General features: G+C 43.1%; 1 long non-coding RNA gene across 2 annotated transcripts; it reads right to left on the bottom strand.

Annotated features, from left to right (window-relative positions):
- Window positions 1–11,064: 11,064 nt before the first annotated feature.
- LOC309707937 lies at window positions 11,065–12,602 on the bottom strand. 2 transcript variants are annotated; one of them, XR_014277126.1, is made up of 3 exons: window positions 12,294–12,602; window positions 12,133–12,218; window positions 11,065–12,061 (listed from the first exon to the last, which is right to left on the bottom strand). It is a non-coding gene; the product is annotated as an uncharacterized lncRNA (long non-coding RNA). The 2 variants fall into 2 exon arrangements; XR_014277127.1 differs by having other exon boundaries at window positions 12,133–12,213.
- Between the last annotated feature and the right edge of the window lie 839 nt (window positions 12,603–13,441).

The following is a 13,441-nucleotide window of genomic DNA, read 5'->3' as shown; positions in this document are numbered from 1 at the left end:
TTAGCCTTTTTTGCAGCTATAGGGGATTTATGGTATCACTCTTGGCTGGAAGCAGTGCTTAAACAATGGGGGGGGAAAAACAAAACACCAACTTTGTCCAAAAACCTCTCGTTTAACTGTTTTCCACTTTTTCTTTGGTCATTTTAGCCTTTTTGGCCAGGGTGAAGGGAGTATTTGCCATCAAACAAGAAGACAGCCGCGTGTAACTACGACGGTGTTTGCTAGTTCACCTTACGTGCATTATTTTAATAACGTGGTTAGCCTACTCAACGTAAATTACACACGAACAACATTAAGCTACTGACCCAGAGAAGAACGGCTGCTGCTGCTGCCATCATCATCCGTCATCATTTCTGCTACACTGGCAGGGCTAGGGGCCAGGACTCTCCTCTTCGGAGTTTTGGGGGATGTTGCTAACTCAGGGTCCGATAACAGGCAACCCACCTGCAGTAGATGTGCTCGATGTGAGGTTTCGCAGCAAGCTATCAAATACGGTGCATTGCTTTTAAAAAAACGCTACGCGTCGCCAGGTGTTTCATCAGATTCGAGGTGTTACCTTCTTTGCACAGTATCAGCTTAAAGCACTTGTTGCAGGCTGTTGAGTTTGCATCTTTTGCTGTGAAGTACAGCCAGACTTTTGACCGCTTGGCCTTGGGCGTTTTTAATCTGTAGCTCTGCTCTAAAAGAACGTATGTACCTGGGCCCATGCACCTACTACGCTTACAAAGGTAAAATGATTGGCTGGAATCCAAAGTGTATGACATCTCAGACATCTTTAACTGGACCCATTTCATTAACTCAGAGCTCATGTCCAACTCCTAAATTTTATTCTTGGACTCAGAGTTTTTATGATTCACTGTTCAAAATCATCTTTATGAGCCTGGGTGGAACCCCTCAGCTCAGCGCTTGTGGAACAAGACCTTTCACCTCCCATCCCCCTCCTTTTCAAGCCAGCATTCCTCTTATTGGCTAGTGCTTGTAAAGAAAAGATTTGAACAGCAGGTAGGCGGGGGTTTTGTGCTTACATCTCCCACTGTGTGCCAGAGATGGCCATATTGAGGATATCTGCTGTCACTGACATCATCTCAAACCAAGAATATAAAAAAACAAACGTTTAGAGCAACCTGAAGCTTGAGAATTGAGCTAGCAGCGGTTGCTTGTAACTTGTACTTGCTGACCTCTTTATTTGAAATCATAGACTGTTTGGGGGGGAAAAAGACTAAAATCACTTTTATTGTCACATCATGTGTGCTGGTACACTGGTACAGCACATGTGAGTGAAATTCTTGTGTGCAAGCTTCACAAGCAACCGAGGTGTGCAAAATACAAGAAACATAATAACAAAGCAAAATATAAGAATAGCAATATGAGAATTATAATAAATATATGTACAAATATGAGAATGCATGCGCATTACTTAATATGTATACCAAATCATATATGTGTGTGTGTGTATACATATATATAAAATAAAATAAATAAAATATACAGAGGTTAGCAGTTGGATATTGTGCAAAAGAAATGGCATTTATGTACAGTATGGAGTGCATAATGTTGACATTCCGATAAGTGAAGGTGAGGTGTCTATGAAGTGTTTAGCAATCTGATGGCCTGATGGAAAAAGCTGTCTCAGGCTGTGTTCCAATTCAGGGTCTGCACGCTTGAAGTACGCGCACTACGCGTACTACGTACGGTGCGTACTATAAGTACGAGAAGTGCAGAAGTGAGAGGCTTGTGAAATGGGACGGTATATGCTTCGTTGCGCTGTTCAGGTTGCCTAGCAACCATGATACTAACCGCGAGACACGTTACATACAGCATTGTTTGACAGAAATGAAGGAGAAAAATGTTTTGTTGGTCATATATTTTTGTCATGACATCACTTTGATTAGTTGAGTATCTGAGGCTGAGACCACGAGACTGTAAAACAAAATTGTTGGGCTTCATTTCTGTGCTGAACAGTCATTTAAGATTAGTTAGTAAATAACAATTAGTTAATGTTGTTCATGAGACTAAAGTCATCTCACTGTGGTAATGTGAATATAATATGGCCAATATTATAGTATTGTCAGATTATTATGATATATTAGGGGTGCAACGATATTCGTATCGATATTGAACCGTTCGATACAGTGCTTTCGGTTCGGTACGCATATGTATCGAACAATACAACATTTGTAATTTATTTTATCAACTTTCCTTCTGACGATGCTGTCTGTGTTGAGCGCTCAGTGAATCTGCGTTCGACTACTCCGCCTAGGCTGCACTGTCGAGCGCAGATCCACTGAGCGCTCAACACAGACAGCATAGTCAGGAGGAAGAGCGCAGGGCAAGCTAGCGAGACAGAAGTTAAGCTCTCCTTGCAAGATGGACCTCCCCCACCCTCATTCAGATCTGGCATTTGGAATTATTTTGGTTTTCATGTGACGTATGACCCTGAAGGTAAGCGAGTCATGGACTAAAGTAAAACAGTATGTTGGATGTGCCATGCAATGCTTAATTACATTGGTGTGAACTAGTGTGTTAGCGCAGTTAGCTCGTTAACGTGTTGGCCGTCTAGCCCCATGCACGGGGCGATCGGCGGTAGCTCGTTAACGGAGATTTGCCGTGTTGTGGCGTTAAGGTCATTTCAACGAGATTAACCTGAAAGCACTAGTGGGAACACAACGAATATGACTGCACATTTACGCCGACATCATCCTAGTGCAAAGACAAAAACAACAAGCATGCTACTAACTTTAGCCGAGTCATTTAGACAGCTGTTAGCATGTGATTCTCCTTATGCTGCTGAGAATATAGCCCAGAAGAAGCGGATAGTATAGCTTTTATTTTGGAAAGAGACATTTCTCTGTAATAAACTCTCTTTTCCAAAGATGAGATCAGATACAGGGCTTGCAAAATCGCTAGCCCGACGTCCCGGAGCTAGCGATCTTTCCAGTCGGGCTACAAAAATCTCTCTGCCCTGCCCGTCGGGCTATTGTAGGAAAAATATATGTCAATGCTTTTGCATTCTTTCAGAAATGTAGCTGGGTAATTATGTCATTGGCATCGGTGAGCCACTGTCAATATGTGACATATTGAAATCGCGTTTGAATTTGCGCTTGTTTTTTTGCTTTCACTTTGCAATGACAGCACTGATCTGTGAGTGATGATAATTTGTGCACCAATTCCTCTGACATCGTCTTATTAATCGTTAGCTTACTATGCAAACATGACAAGTGAAATCTCCCGCAGCAAGCTTAAACATGTGAGAGGTTGATCGCGCAGAGAATCGCTGAGCTTATGTGAGTCCGTGTGTAAAAGTAGCAGTATATATATTTTAGTTCTGCTGAGCCAAATAAGACAGGTCGGGGTGAAAAAGTGACAGCCAAAGAAAAGCTTACCACAAAACGGAGAAGTTATGACAAATGAGACTATAAGGCAAAAAGAAAGTGCAGCTTTATGGTTTCATGGACAAAAGAATTTCTGTGGCTGCAATATGACGAGCTAAATAACCAGGGGTGCACATAAGTGGTCCGCAGGTGCGCATTCGCTGTCAAAATAAAAAACGCGCACAAGGGTTAGGGTTAAATTTAAAAACTGTAATTTTGAGTTAAAATATATATTTATAATTTTAATAAATGACAAATTAAAAAGGCATGAACATTTTTTTGTATCGAAAAAATATCGAACCGTGACACCAAAGTATCGAACCGAACCGAACCGTGAATTTTGTGTATCGTTGCACCCCTAATATATATATATATATATATATATATATATATATATATATATATATATATATATATATATATATATATTACACACACATATATATATATATCACTGACTTTCAGCTTGTTGTGTTTGTGGATATATGACTGACTTTAATTATTAAACATTCGTACATAAATAAGTGACGTCATATTCAGTACTTTTGACAGTTCACTCTTCGGCTGCTCCATCTTATTAGGGAAAGTCCACTTACATAAATGTCAATTTCAAAACTCAACCCCATCATTTAATTAGTCTTTGATTGAAATTGAATATTACTTAAACTCTCTTAAATTAACTTCCAATAAAAAAGGTTTATCATTGATTGAAATTCATTCAGAAATGTTTAACGGATGAGCTGTCACAACTTTCAAGTACAAAGTTGTTATGAAGTCTGTCACATTCCCCCCCCCTTTTTTTTCTTTTTTTATCCTTTATTTATTTATCCTTCTTATTTCATTGTACTGTATATTGTTACTCTTATTTGCGTTGTATGTCTACTGTACAAACTGAACTGGAATGACTGACTGTTCGCTTTATAAGTTCAATAAAGTTTGGAAAAAAAAAAAAAAAACCTCTTCGGCCGCTCCCTTCTGCCGTATTTCGCGGCAAAATTATCCACACCCACCGCCGCGCTATGAATTGTGGGATATATGGGACCACGAAGCGTACACCGAACCACGCTTGATATTTGGGGAAATCGACGGCGCATTTGGAGTATGCATTTGAAGCACACTTCGAATTGGGACAGCTGTCGTCGCATGGCGGTGACGTAACCACACTTGAAATGCGTACTTCAAGCGTGCAGACCCTGAATTGGGACACAGCCTCAGTCTGCTGGTTTGGGACCGGATACTGCAGTACCTGATGGAAGTAGTTTGAACAGTTGGCTGGGGTGACTGGAGTCTTTGATGATCCTCTCCGCTTTCCTCAGGCCCTGCTTCCTGGAGAAGTCCTGGAGGGAGGGAAGCTCACCTTCAATTATCCTTTCAGCACACCGCACCACTCTCTAGATAGCTTTGCGGTTATAAGGGGTGCCATATCAGGTGGTGATGCATCCAGTGAGGATGCTCTCAATAGCACAGCGGTATTTAGAACGTGCTTCCACCACTGTGACATGTATATGTATATATTAGGGATGCAACAATACATGTATATGTATTCTGTATTCTGTATCTTTAATGCTGTCTTCCTCTTACCACAAAAGTTGGAGCAGGGAGTCACATCTCTCAGACCATGTTACAGTTGTAGTCGGAAAAGCAAGGAAAAATTGTGGTAGAGCCAATGATGCTCAAAAACACAGCTGCAACACATCCACGGATAGTCTGCTCAGTGCTCTACAGTTTCATTGCAGATTACAGGATTTTACCATATTACTACTGTTTTTCTGCACTGTTGCCATCTTAGATTATAAATGGGGTTGGTGCGGCTTCTCCCAACTTTCTCTTTGGAAATCCGGAGAAGGCATTCCAGCTCACAATTCTAATTCAGAATGCAGGATTTCTGATGCTGGAACCCAGCAAAACCCCTAGTGAGGTGGTCCCCTTGGATGTGTTCCCAAAATTCGTTGCCCCAACCTGTCATTCTCTGAATTATGGGAATTTATGGTTCAGAAACCGCTCTAAGTCAGAGGATAGCCTGTATACCTGCAGAGAGCTCTGTTGTCAGATAAAGGCAGTGTATAAAGTATTCAGTTAAGGCGGTCATCACAGGAAGGGTCCTCAACTCTCAGGACCACCTCCACGGGGGCAGACCCACTAACCCCTTGTCTTAAGCTCTTGAGTTGCCTTCAGATAAAGTACTTAAGACTAATATAACCTGGATGACTGAGAACATGCACAGACAAGAAAAAGCATAACTGATTCTCTTTTAGTAAAATTACTGTTTTTAAAAAAATGTTTTTTATTGTTTGCAAACAGGAACAAATAGGAATAAGCTTAATGTTCAACTGAAGCACTGTTTGTCAACTCTTGCACAATGCAGCATAAGATAAGATAAGATAACCTTTATTAGTCCCACATGTGGGAAATTTGTTTTGTCACAGCAGGAAGTGGACAGTGCAAAAGTTATGAAACAAAAATTAGAATACAATAAGAATAAATACAGTACACAACTGTGCAGAATAGAATAAAATAAAATACTATATACAGTAGAATAAAATAGAATAAAATATACAATAAGATAAAAATAAAATACAAATGCTATATACAACTGAGTAAAAATACAACGATGCCAGAAAAGATTATTGCACATTTGTGGATGTGTGTGTTTGATCAGTTAAAGTCTTTGTTGTGGAGTCTGACAGCAGTGGGGAGGAAAGACCTGCGAAATCTCTCCGTCCCACACCGTGGGTGCCGCAGTCTCCCACTGAAGGAGCTGCTCAGTGCTGTCAGAGTGTCCTGCAATGGGGTGGGAGATGTTGTCCAACAGGGATGACAGCTTAGCCGCCATTCTCCTGTCACTCACCACCTCCACTGGGTCCAGAGGGCATCCTAGAACAGAGCTGGCCCTTCGGATCAGCCTGTTCAGTCTCTTCCTGTCCCCAGCAGAGATGCTGCCACCCCAGCAAACCACGCCATAAAAGATAGCAGAGGCCACCACAGAGTCATAGAAGGTCTTCAGGAGTGGGCCCTCCACTCCAAACGACCTGAGTCTCCGCAGCAGGTACAGCCTGCTCTGCCCTTTCCTGTAGAGGGCATCTGAGTTATGAGTCCAGTCCAGTCTGTTGTTCAGATGAACACCAAGGTACCTGTAGCTGTCCACAGCCTCAATGTCCATACCTTGGATGTTCAGTGGTTGCAGTGGAGAATGCTTGTGCCTGCGGAAGTCTACCACCAGCTCCTTGGTTTTACTGGCGTTGATCTGGAGGTAGTTCAGCTGGCACCAGTCCACAAAGTCTTGAGTCAGTCCTCTGTACTCCTTGTCGTCCCCATCAGTGAGGAGGCCGACTATTGCAGAGTCATCAGAGAACTTCTGCAGGAAGCACTGGGTGGAATTGTGGGAGACGTCTGCAGTGTAGATGGTGAAGAGGAACGGAGCCAGAACCGTTCCCTGTGGGGCCCCCGTACTGCAGACGACCCTGTCCGACACACAGCCCTGAGTTCTCACATACTGTGGTCGGTCGGTGAGGTAGTCCAAAATCCAGGTAGTGAGGTGATGGTCCACTCCAGAGTTCTCCAGCTTGTCCTTCAGAACCAAGGGAAGAATAGTGTTGAAGGCACTGGAGAAATCAAAGAACATGATTCTCACAGTGCTTCCAGCGGTCTCCAGGTGAGCGACGGAACGATGTAGGAGGTGAATGACGGCATCATCCGCTCCAATGCCAGGCTGGTAGGCAAACTGAAGTGGGTCCAGTGATGAGCTTGTTAGGCGCCGAAGCTGAGCCAGGACCAACCGCTCCAGGGTCTTCATCAGGTGGGATGTCAGAGCCACCGGCCTGTAGCTGTTGAGGTCCTTGGGGCGTGAAGTCTTTGGCACTGGTACAACACAGGAGGTTTTCCAGAGCTGTGGGACTCTTCCCAGCCTCAGGCTCAGGTTGAAGAGGTGCTCCATCACCCCACACAGTTGATCCGCGCAGGACCTGACGACCCTCGAGCTGATGTCATCTGGGCCCGCTGCCTTCTTGCCATTAATCCTCCTCAGTTCCCTCCTAACCTGGGTGGTTGAGAGAGACAGGCTGGAGCCTTGTGTTGAGTGTGTATTGGATGCTGTTGTTGGGGGTGGGGAGGAGTGAGCAGGGTGAATAGAGGAGGTGTGAAGTGTCTGAGGTGTCAGAGGTGGAACAGCAGCAGTGGGGGTGGGTGAGTCTGCAGCCGATGTTGGAGACTGCCTCATGGCTGAATGAAATCTGTTGAAGAAATAATTCAGTTCATTTGCCCACCTCACATCCCTCCCAGGCAGAGAGTTCTGATGTTTGTGGCCTGAGATGGTTCTGAGGCCTCTCCAGACTTCACCAACGTTGTTTTGTTGAAGCTGGTTCTCCATCTTTTGCCTGTAGCTGTCCTTCCCATTCCTTATCAGTCCCCTCAACTCTCTCTGCACCCTTTTCAACTCCTCTTTGTCTTTGGATTTGAAGGCCCTCCTCTTCTGCTTGAGGACAGCTTTAATTTCTGGGGTAATCCAAGGTTTGCTGTTGGAGAAACACTGTACAGTCCTGGTAGGTACGGTGTTATCCACACAGAAATTAATATAATCAGTTATGCATGTAGTAAGGCTGTTGATGTCCTCTCCGTGGTCGTCACAGATCACCTCCCACACAGTCGACTCAAAACAATCCTTAAGAGCCTCCTCGCTCTCCTCCGACCATCTCTGTACTCTGTACTGTGCGGGTGGCTGGTGGCTCCCTGCGCACTAAGGGCTCATGCACTAAGGGCTCATACACAGGGACAAGGTTGTGCCAAGTTGCATAACGATTCATTGAGAAAAAATACTGGTAGACCAGAAAACCAAAATATCAACTCAACTGTGCTGTTCCCTAATAGAATGGGGAAATTTGCTAAACCTTTCATGTTGCCTCATCTAACATGTTAAATATTGGTTCAGGTGCATGCCTAGTGCTGAATATGGGTCACATTATTCATTTATTCACAGTCATCTGGATTACATCTGCGTCCGTCAATGGAGGGATTAGGAAATTACAGTTATTCAAACTGGATTCAAACAGCAATGGCAATGATGCTCCTTCACAGCTTTATGTCCAGGATGTCCCTACTTTCAGCCATAACTAGTGCGATCTCCTTACTGCTAAGATTAACTGTCCACCTCAAAGTCCTGAAGCTAGGTACAGTTAAATAACCGTGGCAACATCTCACTGCAACACATCAAACCACACTCATGATGTTCCCTTTGGGTCTTAAGCAGCTCACTGACTTCACAAATATTATTGTCCAAACACCTCACATTCCCATGATGATGCCTGGAACAGTTAAAGAAATAAAACTTTCAGATTTTCAGGAGATTGTCATAAATTGTGAGGTAGACAAAGCTGTTTGAGTTCTGTTGAAGTTTTGCAGACATAATCGCTAACCACATGACATTTAATAATTTCAAAATTTTTGACACATGAAAATTATGTTGACAATGTAGGCTCCAGTCACCTAGAGACCCGTCCATGATCCTCTGGCAACCATCAGTTGTGTAGGAAAAATAAGTATTTCCCAATCAGTTGCATGGAATCATGGAAAACTACAGAAACCATGCCAATCTGCTAGCAACCAAAACAATAACTAGAAAGTTTTTGGTGGAGTGCCTTCTTTGCAACTGATTTTTACCCAACGATAGCCAGCAATATCCAAAAATCACTGGCTGACCGTGGCTCAGGGGGTTGGGAAGTGCATCTGTAACCCCGGGCTCGATCCCCGGGCTCTCTGTCCTGGTCGTTGTGTCCTTGGGCAAGATACTGTACCCTACCGCCTACTGGTGTAGGCCTCGCTTCTGTCAGTCTGCCCCAGGGCAGCTGTGGCTATAACTGTAGCTTGCCTCCACCAGTGTGTGAATGTGAGAGTGAATAGTGGCATTGTAAAGCGCTTTGGGTGCCTTGAAAAGCGCTATATAAATCCAATCCATTATTATTATTAAAGAGTTGGGGAATACACATTTTCCCAGAGCCACCGCTGTGCCATAATGCCATAGTGATGCCACGATCACTATGGCATTACTGAGAGTTGAGAAACTGTCTAAAGTCTTTAATAAAATGATCAGCGTTCTGCTCTACCAGGTGTAACAATTGAGTTTAACATCCAGGCATCCATGAAAACGGAATTTAGGACATTTAACGGAGTTAGAAGTTAGCAGGAAGTTAGCTCGCTAGCTTCTATCGAAATACAATATAGCATGTCCTGACTGCGGGGTTTTGGAAACAAATTAAAACGTACAGCTCTGTTATCACTTCCAACATAAATGAAGACAGAAAACTAAACAGCAGTGACGTTTGTAGGGTTACTGAAGTTTGGCTAGCTGGTATATAATGATGTGCTACGTGACCGCTAGCGACACAGCTATGTTAGCATAATATAAACAAGCTAACTTTTTTTCCATTCGATAAAAGTTAACGTGAGTGCTCTCGGTGGTCAGGAACAAATGTAATCGAATGGCAGGATGCTGTAAAAGGACCAAACTTCAGCCAGGAGAACAACTGAGATAATCCATCCACAATACAAGGTTAGTCATTCATATACTGCTGCATGGGCTGGGCTGTAGTTACATCCTAAGGTTTTAAAAACTGAGCTTAGCGGTAATAAAAGCCGAGGGAGGTCAACAGTGATCACTGACTGTTTTAGGAGCTTTTTGAGATTAAATAGAAGAAAATACATAACATTAAACATGTTAACAACACAAAAGCCATATTATACGCAGACTACTTTAGGCCCGGAAGTAGGATTCATCACGTCATCACTTAACGACCGGATAGCTCTAAAAGCACATTTACAGTGAGCAAAGGATCATCGTTTGCACACTAGTATTGATAGCTTACCAGTTTAGAAATTGCATGAGGCCTCCTGATCATAGAGAGCCCTGTCAGATTGTTGAATGAGGTTTGCAGGACAGCAGAACCTATCCTCTTGCTTTTTGATACTGCCTATTTAGCCTCGGGGAAAGGCATGGCCAAAACACCACTGACTTGGTTACACCCGTGACTCACACTGACTTCCCTGAAGATCAGTATTTCAGGTTTCTCTACCGATCTCTTAATACCTCTGGCATTGTTTAGTGAATATTACGACCTCATGTAGTTACAGGAAAAGGAAGGAGGAAACCCTGCAACTGAGCACAGGCAACACCTGAGGGACACATGTTTTTATTTTCCCACTTGCTCAAATCATGCAGATGAGGCACTGGAGGCCAAAGACAAAGTATTCCACATGGTTCATGCATTTCTTCTAACCTAAACAAGCTGGGGCTCCTACATGATCTCCAGCAGGAAAAGAGAAGAGACACGTGTTTACCTTGCTATGCAGAAGTTTGTGTGGGAGACCCCCTGGGTTCCTTACACATGGAACTTCCCATCATTCATGGTGTCTCTACTCACACAGAGAGACAAGAATAGCCTCTAGTCCCTCTCGCTCCGCCCCTGGAGTGGATAAGTGGTAATGGACAGATGAATGGTATGATCAAATAGTTTCTTAACTGCATTCAGGTGTACGTAAATTTTAATTCAACCACTCTGTTGTTCATAATGTCCTTGTGCAGTTTTTCCTCTTCATTGGAAATATTTTTTGATCATCTGTATATATTTGCTCTCAACTGTATTAAAGGTGCTACCGTTTAGCTTGACTTTAATTTGGGGGAAAATTGCAGGGAGCCAAGTAGTGTGGGCAGTAAGGGACAAAAAAAAAAAACCAACCTCCTGCCTTTTCACTGTGTGACCAAGTGGTCGGCGGGGTTATGAACAAAATAAATAAACTTGACAACGCCACCTAGGGGAATTACACCCCCAGGAAATATATTTAAGAAAAATAAAGAAAAGGAATAAAAGAAGACCGCACAGATTCAAGGATGCACACTGAGGCAGGTTGGCTTCCAATATTAAAACAGTTTTATTTATAGAAATGAATAAAATATTATAAATAATATTTTATAAATAAAATATTAAAAGTCAAGATGTAGCGTCATTATTGACAGTGTCCTACAGTAAAAATAAACAATCGTGGAACTTGGACTTACCAGCAGCCGTGGAACCAAAAGAAAATCACACCACAAGAATCACTGCAGACCACCCAGTGCTGTACAAAAGAAAGTGTGAAAACAACCCACCACCTGAGGTCCCAGGGCCACTGGCTCGTCCTCCTTCACTGAAATAAAACACAGAAAAGTATGTTAAAAGAATAAAAGGACACTGAGCGTCAGGCTCGCTACAAATCATAAAAAGACTAAAACACACTTTAATAACTTTAATAAAAGAAATCACACGCACACCCACACACACACATACACACGGGAAAGGCTTATTCCCCACGGGTCAAACTACCACTCGTGCTGGTAATAATTATTCTCAGGCGTAGGCCGGTCTGGCTCCCCACCGGCTGAGACCGGCCACCCAGGCGATTTAGAGTCCCAGCACGACACTCGGGCAGAGGATCACTTCAGCCCGATCACAGAAGTATGGGTACGAACAACAGTCCAGGGTAAAATAAAACACCAGGCGAACCCAAAAAAGGTAAGCCTACTTAATAAAAACAAGATAAGACAAAACAAGACAAGACAGCAGACTCCACCAAGAAGGAGTTCACAACAGCAGCTGAGAAGGCAGTCCACTCTTCCAATTTAGGTTGGACAATTTACCATGGAGAGGTGAGTACAGCAGTGAACCCTGAAACAGATAAGTGTAACCTTAAACTCTTATAGCTATGAAGGCTAATAAAAGTAGTTCTAACAGCTTACCCCAGGACCGGAGGCACTATACTCTCATTGGTGGAGATACCACGAACACCTCTCTCCGCAATGGCAGAATTAAACAGACTGCTGCACTACAACAGGCCGGAAAAGGATATTAACACCAATTCCAGTATTCGGAGGGAATCCAAGGTTAAGCGAGAGCATACCTGTAGCTGTCATATAATCGGCTCTTGCTGATCAGTCCGTCGCAGTACGCCAGCATTTACTGCTGTATCGTACCAGAAGCTCGGGAGGAATTAATCCAACAAGACATCGGCTTAGCTTTATACAGGCTAGCGCCACCCTGCAATCAATGTGCAGGTGGGTTCCCAATTAACCCGATCACCTGATACAAGGAGCGAGTGCAGTGGAAAGAGAGCGAGGGTGGTAGAGCGAGCGAGAGAGAGAGAGAATGAGAGAAGAAAAACAACGGAAGGCGAGTAGCCCATCTGGCTACAACTGCATTGCTGTAAAGTTGTTGAGTCATAGCTGGAAACCCAACAGTTGCCACATGTAATGGTCCTGCATGTAAAGCTTTAAACCACAAGTTATGGTGTGCTGGCTACATGACTGAGGTCAATGGTAAATACACACATGTGCAAGTGGTCAGAAGAGGACTTCCACTGACTTGAGTTGTATGTCCACATTTATGCGCAGATTGATTTACTTTTGTGTGTCTTTTAAAAGCTCTTCCTGCCTCTGCAAGCTTTACACACATATATACTGACTGTAAAATAAAAGTGAAACAGAAAAGTCCAGATGTTTGTACTGTGTGGTAAAGCACTCTCAACGCAGCTTCTTTCTCACTTGCATAAGGGAGGTTTGTCTTGTGTTTTTTTTTTGCTTTTTAATTAGCATGCTTGCAGGAGTGCAGAAATGCTCAGCACTCTATTTGATGTATGGCCATGCCTTTTTACAGGTGTCTCAGTGGAGCACAAATGCTCTAAAACCAATTGGGCTTCTCCACACACATTAATGCAGTGACATTACTGATACAAGGTGACTCAGCACATGTTTTTGTGGAAAAGTGATATCAATGCTGTCAATATGGCCGTAATGCTATGACTGGAAGTTGTGCATGCTTGCAAACCCAAGCATAATCAATGTTATTGAAAGGAGAAAACAAGGAAAAACAGGTGAACTTCTTAAGACCTCACTGAGGTTTAATGTAGCCTGAGGCATACTTTTTAAAACATTTTTGGAACCATTTGTTTCTTATTGTTTACAGATATTCTCACTGCCATTTATATTTTGCTTTGTAAGTGATAAGCCTGCAGCCCACAAACAAGTGAGGTTGGATATTCTTTTACACCAT

This window comes from Aulonocara stuartgranti (genome assembly GCF_965226115.1).
Source record: "Aulonocara stuartgranti genome assembly, chromosome: 6".
NCBI lineage: Eukaryota > Metazoa > Chordata > Actinopteri > Cichliformes > Cichlidae > Aulonocara > Aulonocara stuartgranti.
This window is presented reverse-complemented; position numbering and strand designations above follow the sequence as displayed.